At 35.9% G+C, this 5,275-nt stretch overlaps 1 long non-coding RNA gene across 2 annotated transcripts; it reads right to left on the bottom strand.

Moving 5' to 3' along the window:
• Positions 1–2,604: 2,604 nt before the first annotated feature.
• On the bottom strand, positions 2,605–4,886 carry LOC126387409 (uncharacterized). Of its 2 annotated transcripts, none has more exons than XR_007569644.1 (3): positions 4,722–4,886; positions 3,978–4,061; positions 2,605–2,746 (listed from the first exon to the last, which is right to left on the bottom strand). It is a non-coding gene; the product is annotated as an uncharacterized LOC126387409 (long non-coding RNA). The 2 variants fall into 2 exon arrangements; XR_007569643.1 differs by having other exon boundaries at positions 3,956–4,061.
• Positions 4,887–5,275: the final 389 nt, after the last annotated feature.

Below are 5,275 nucleotides of genomic sequence, written 5' to 3' on the forward strand. Positions count from 1 at the left end.
ATATCATTTTAACTGAAATGTTATGCTGCAGAGATGTCCTGGCCTACACATCATATTCTACAGACTTAAAAAAAACGTCTGTTACAGATCCCCACAAAAATCACACCATAATCATTTTAATGTTTTTCAAAAAAAATGAGAACAATGATAATTATTCCCTCTGATATTGCAAATCATATCGCAATTGCAATATCACTGAAAACAAATCACAATTAGATATTTTTTTTCAAAATCGTTTAGCCCTATAATATACCATTACATATAAGAGACATCTTAAAGAGACAGTTCATTTTTTGAAGTGGGATTGTATAAGGTATTTATTCATAGTTAGCGTCTTACCTGCAGTAGACTGCAATCCATGTGTCCCCAATGTGGAGAAACAGACAATTATACCAACACAGATGCTGAGCAATGTACTGCTCTAAAAAAAAAACTGAACTATCCCTTTAAGAATGTTCACAATAAACTTTTTTGCTGTTACATTATTACAAGACGAAAACATGATTAATTAGTGTTACAGGTGTGGAAAAGTATGTACAAACCATTTACAGCTTAACTGTATGTCTATGAGAAATCTGTGATCAGTATTTCTATATTTTCTGCTGCTTTAATTTCAAATTCAGGTTGGAACTACAGGTTTTGAACATCACCAACAATTTAAACTGTAGCTAATCTGCTTTTTATGCAGCAAAAGTTGATACAAAACTGCAAACTGCAACTACTGCAATACAAACGGTGTACAAACCTTTACACATGTACTGTATGAGAAATATGGTATCACAGCATATGGTGTATTATGCATAATGTAAGTGTGATACATACCTGTTAATAACTTTTAGTCACAGACTCTTCATGCATCTGGAAGTAAATTCATATCAGCATTTAATTAAATTGGATAAATTTGGGATTAGCAAAACACCAGCCAGTGTGCTCAAAACACATTAACAGACGTTGGATGAAAATAACACCAAATTAAAATAAGAAAGAGGAAACAGCGTACTTTGTTTCAAAATGTAACGACACAAAACCGACTGATTTTTCTTCTGAAATGTGTAACGTTACAAAAGCTGATAAGTATACTGTTTTTAACATGTCACTTAAGTATAAATGTTACTTGAGTACAATTTCGTTGTGAAAACTAAATGCAGTAACTTTAAATGAAACTCGTGAGTTAATTAGGGTGACATCAGCTAAATTGGGCCATCAGGTAAAATGGGCCATTTAAGCAGTGCCGTAGAATATAACAGAGTCGCGACAACGGAAGTCCAAAATGCTTGTGCGTCACGTGACTCATGTAGACCTCGGATAGCTCCCGGAAGTTACTGGCGGGCCATTTAAATACATAATACTGAGAGACAGAACTCCGATTTTTGGTAAGTAGCTGTCAATAACTACATTGATTTATAATATATGTGTAGCACGCCATAAACAGTTACATCTTTATGTTGTTTTTTAAAATAAAATGTGCTAATATTTGAGGATTAGTGTTAGTTTACTACAGTTAGGTAAGACTCTATTAATCCCAACCTTGGAAATTCACGTTACAGCAGCTCAGAGCAGAGGCAATAGAAAAAGGATAAAATATTTTTTAAATACAAATTAGACATAATGAAAATAATAGAAAATCCATATACACCTTTCACTGAAACAGATACTGTATGCTCATGATTAATAGCTGCACAGGATGAGTGTAATACACATGATGTGTAGTATTTTTACTGTAAAAATATAGGAATGTATAGATATCCCACAGGAAGTGGCAAAATATTGCACACAGGAATATTACACAGTATGTACACAGTGCACAGTTTAAATATAAGGGATGTGGATAAGGATATGTATTTATATATGTATACAGGCCAGTATAAGTATATTAATGACATAGCATAATTATATGATAGAAATGTATTATTACACAGTATAACTATGTGTAATGTGTATATAACATATATTATTGTCTGCCTTGTTTAAATATGTTAGTCTTTCCTTACCTTGGTGAAACAGCATGTTGCTTTTATTGCTTTAAATTATGTTTTCAATTCTGTCCTTAGTCTTGTATGGTTGTCAAGAGTAATCACATCCTAACATTTATTGATAATGTAATGATTGTAATGATTTATAACTAATGTTATCTTAATTACTTTCAGTGGGACAGAAGGAGACCGACGGGTGACTACCAATGACTGTCAAGTGACAGCACAATGGGTCACTGGGCTAGCAGCAGCAGCAGCAGCAGCAGCAGTTTATAGACATATATATTTTATGTATCTTTGTCTTTTTACTATGTACTTATTTACTATAACAAATTAATTTTTAATAAACTCAGAAACATGACTTGGATGTCAAGCAGTTTGTCTGTGCCCTTCCTTCTGTGTTGTCCTCTCGTACAGTCTCCACCATGGTGCTGTGTGGGGATGTTCCAATCGTTTAGAGAGAGAGGTACACATGCACAATTTCTTCATTGACACAGAGATGAAAATTTTTTTTTGGCTTAAGTCAGCAGGAGTAACCTGAGACTCACTACAGACTACAACAACAAAAATATGTAAGGTTATCATTCTCAAATACTGCATTAGCACATTTCCACAAACAAAGACCACACTATTGGGAAGCTCAGTGTTTGGTTTATTAAAAATAAGGAACAGGGAAAGGCTTGCAAAACCCACAGAGTTGAGACTCAGGGTAAGGGGGTTGTTTCATTGCGGGGTGAGTTCAGGCTCCATTGCATCCCCCTGTTGTTCTTGTGCTGAAAGAGAAAAAAAAAGAAAGAGGAGAAATGGTTAGGCACACGTATATATGCCTGGGTCTGACGTTGCCTTGTGAGATAAGGCACAAGTATGACAAGTGGCATCAGTTTTAATTGCATTTGTTTGAAGTTGTCTCATGGATATGTAATGAGTGTATACATGTTCAGTAAGTATAAAGTGTTCCCGAATACTGTATGCATTCAACCACTATGGGATATGTCTGTGGGTAGACAAAAGTGAGTTGTGTGTGGGAAGTCACTGCAGGCACATTTTGGTGCAGACCAGTTTGCCAAGACCAAAAAGGGCAAGACAAGGCTTAGAGCAGATTTAATTCCCACCATCTTTGTGCATCATGCTGTGAGCGCCCCTGCACCACAATGCACCCCTGGACCTGTAACATCATTGTTATTGCCACTCCTGAACTGTAACATTAATGGTCCTCATCCTGCAGCACTCCTGACACGAGGCACGCAGCATCACTGCAGTATAATTCCTTAAAATGTTTACTTATATTTCAGTGTTGGGTGCTGTTGTAACTGATCAGCACACTGGAAACCAGCAGGTGGGTCTACCAGCTCTGGTGTATTAATTTGCACTTGTCATAGTGACTGACTGGCAAGCCAATTTGCTTTTGTTGTGCTAACCTCAGCATTTGCCTACTGTGTTTCATATGACTGGCTCTCAAATATTCATCCCTATCTCATAAGTTATCAGACTTTGATCCTGTGTCTGGTCGTCCCTGTGTCCACAGTTATCTCTTTATTTGAAAAGGTCTAGGCTATTTAATTGTTTAATATCATCACACTGTTATTTATATAAGCAGGGGATTTTAATACAAAGTTGTAACCACTGTATGTGAATGCGTGAATCGGTCAGATCTGCACTCCAGAGGAGAGCCTTCATTAGACTATGCAATATCGCCCACTACTGGGTTTGTAAGTTAATGAACTGCAATTAAAGCTCTCTGTGCTTTAATTAGCCGCTATGAAACAACATGACCCTCTTCTATTTTATAATGCCTATTAATATTATAATATTATAATGACGGTAACTGGTAATATGCAATGTATTACATTTTCAAAGTAACTTGCCCAACACTGTATATCATATATTATATATTCAATATAATTACTTATATAATTAATATAAAATGCAGTATAATACATATTAAGTATGATTCCTTATCTCTGGAACTACTTGAAACACACCTTGTTAAGTTTTAAGTCTCACCAAGGTCGACTCAGCACTTATCTGCAGCGTCCTCTCTCACACAGTGGTCCTGCAGCATCACTGCTCCGCCACCACCCAGTGCTCCTACAGCAGGTTACAAATATACAAGATTACATATCTAATACTGTGATAGAATATATATTTAGCATGATCATATGTATAACACAGTAATATATACATACATTTGGTATTTAGAATAATTCCCCATTTAGCCTGGTATGTTTCATTTATCAAAATTACTTATCTTGTGTTTTAAATCTCATTCAGGTCCTCAAACTTCCCTCTCACTTCGCTATCAATGTAATATCAGCTGAGCTGTAACATATTATAGACAGGTATACTCAACAGAATCACAAAGCCTAAAAAACAGACCATAAGTTCCGTTTTTGTTTCATTTCACCTCCTCCACTCAACAATCACGCAGCAATGTCATATTTAACTGAGCTAATATCTAACTCAGACTGGCTCGCAAAAAATCAGGACTGGAAGCACTCTAACTTCCCAATGTTAGATAAAATGGTTTAGGAGAAGACAATTTAAAACTAACAGGCTGTTCATGGTTAGCATTACCTGTATGGTGTGTACAGTATGTACAGTGTCCTAGCCTAATCTGTTATCTTATCTTTTAACATTACATAAATCTACTAATTTAATGGGAGATAATCCACTAACAAGCTTTAATACACATGCTAATTTAGATAAATTGTGCTGATAATGTAAAATTTGAGTCTTTGGACATCTTACCCGTTAAAAGTACATCACAGCCGGTCTTTTCTGCTGTAACTCCATTGCGCTGCTAGCATGTGCCGCTTACTTCCGGGAACTATTGAGAGGCTCCGCGATCCGCCATTGCTGTGAAAAAATGGCCCATTAGAGTGAACGGAGAAGACGCGACTCTCTATTCAAGGGCTCTGCATTTAAGGTTTGAGCATCTCAGCTCTTTAAAAGTTAACAGCCAATGAATGCAAATGATTTTAAACTGTTGCCGCAGCAGTACTTGACATGTAACAATTGATTTGATTGGTCTATGGTTGCTATGGTGGGTGGGGCAAAGCCTCATATTGAGACTGCTCCAGAGAACTGCATGGTGAGTGCCCTGACATACCAAATCTTAACTGTCAATGATAAGGTTGATAATTCAATAAAAAACAAATGTACATATATAAATAATGATGTATAATACATGTGCTGATGGCCTCCATCAGATATAATGCTAATGTTTTGCTAAATAAAATTATTTTTGATGAAAAAGCATTTTTTGTTAGTGGCCCAATTTACCTTAATGTGTTAATGTGTGA

This window comes from Epinephelus moara, unplaced genomic scaffold, assembly GCF_006386435.1.
Source record: "Epinephelus moara isolate mb unplaced genomic scaffold, YSFRI_EMoa_1.0 scaffold410, whole genome shotgun sequence".
NCBI lineage: Eukaryota > Metazoa > Chordata > Actinopteri > Perciformes > Serranidae > Epinephelus > Epinephelus moara.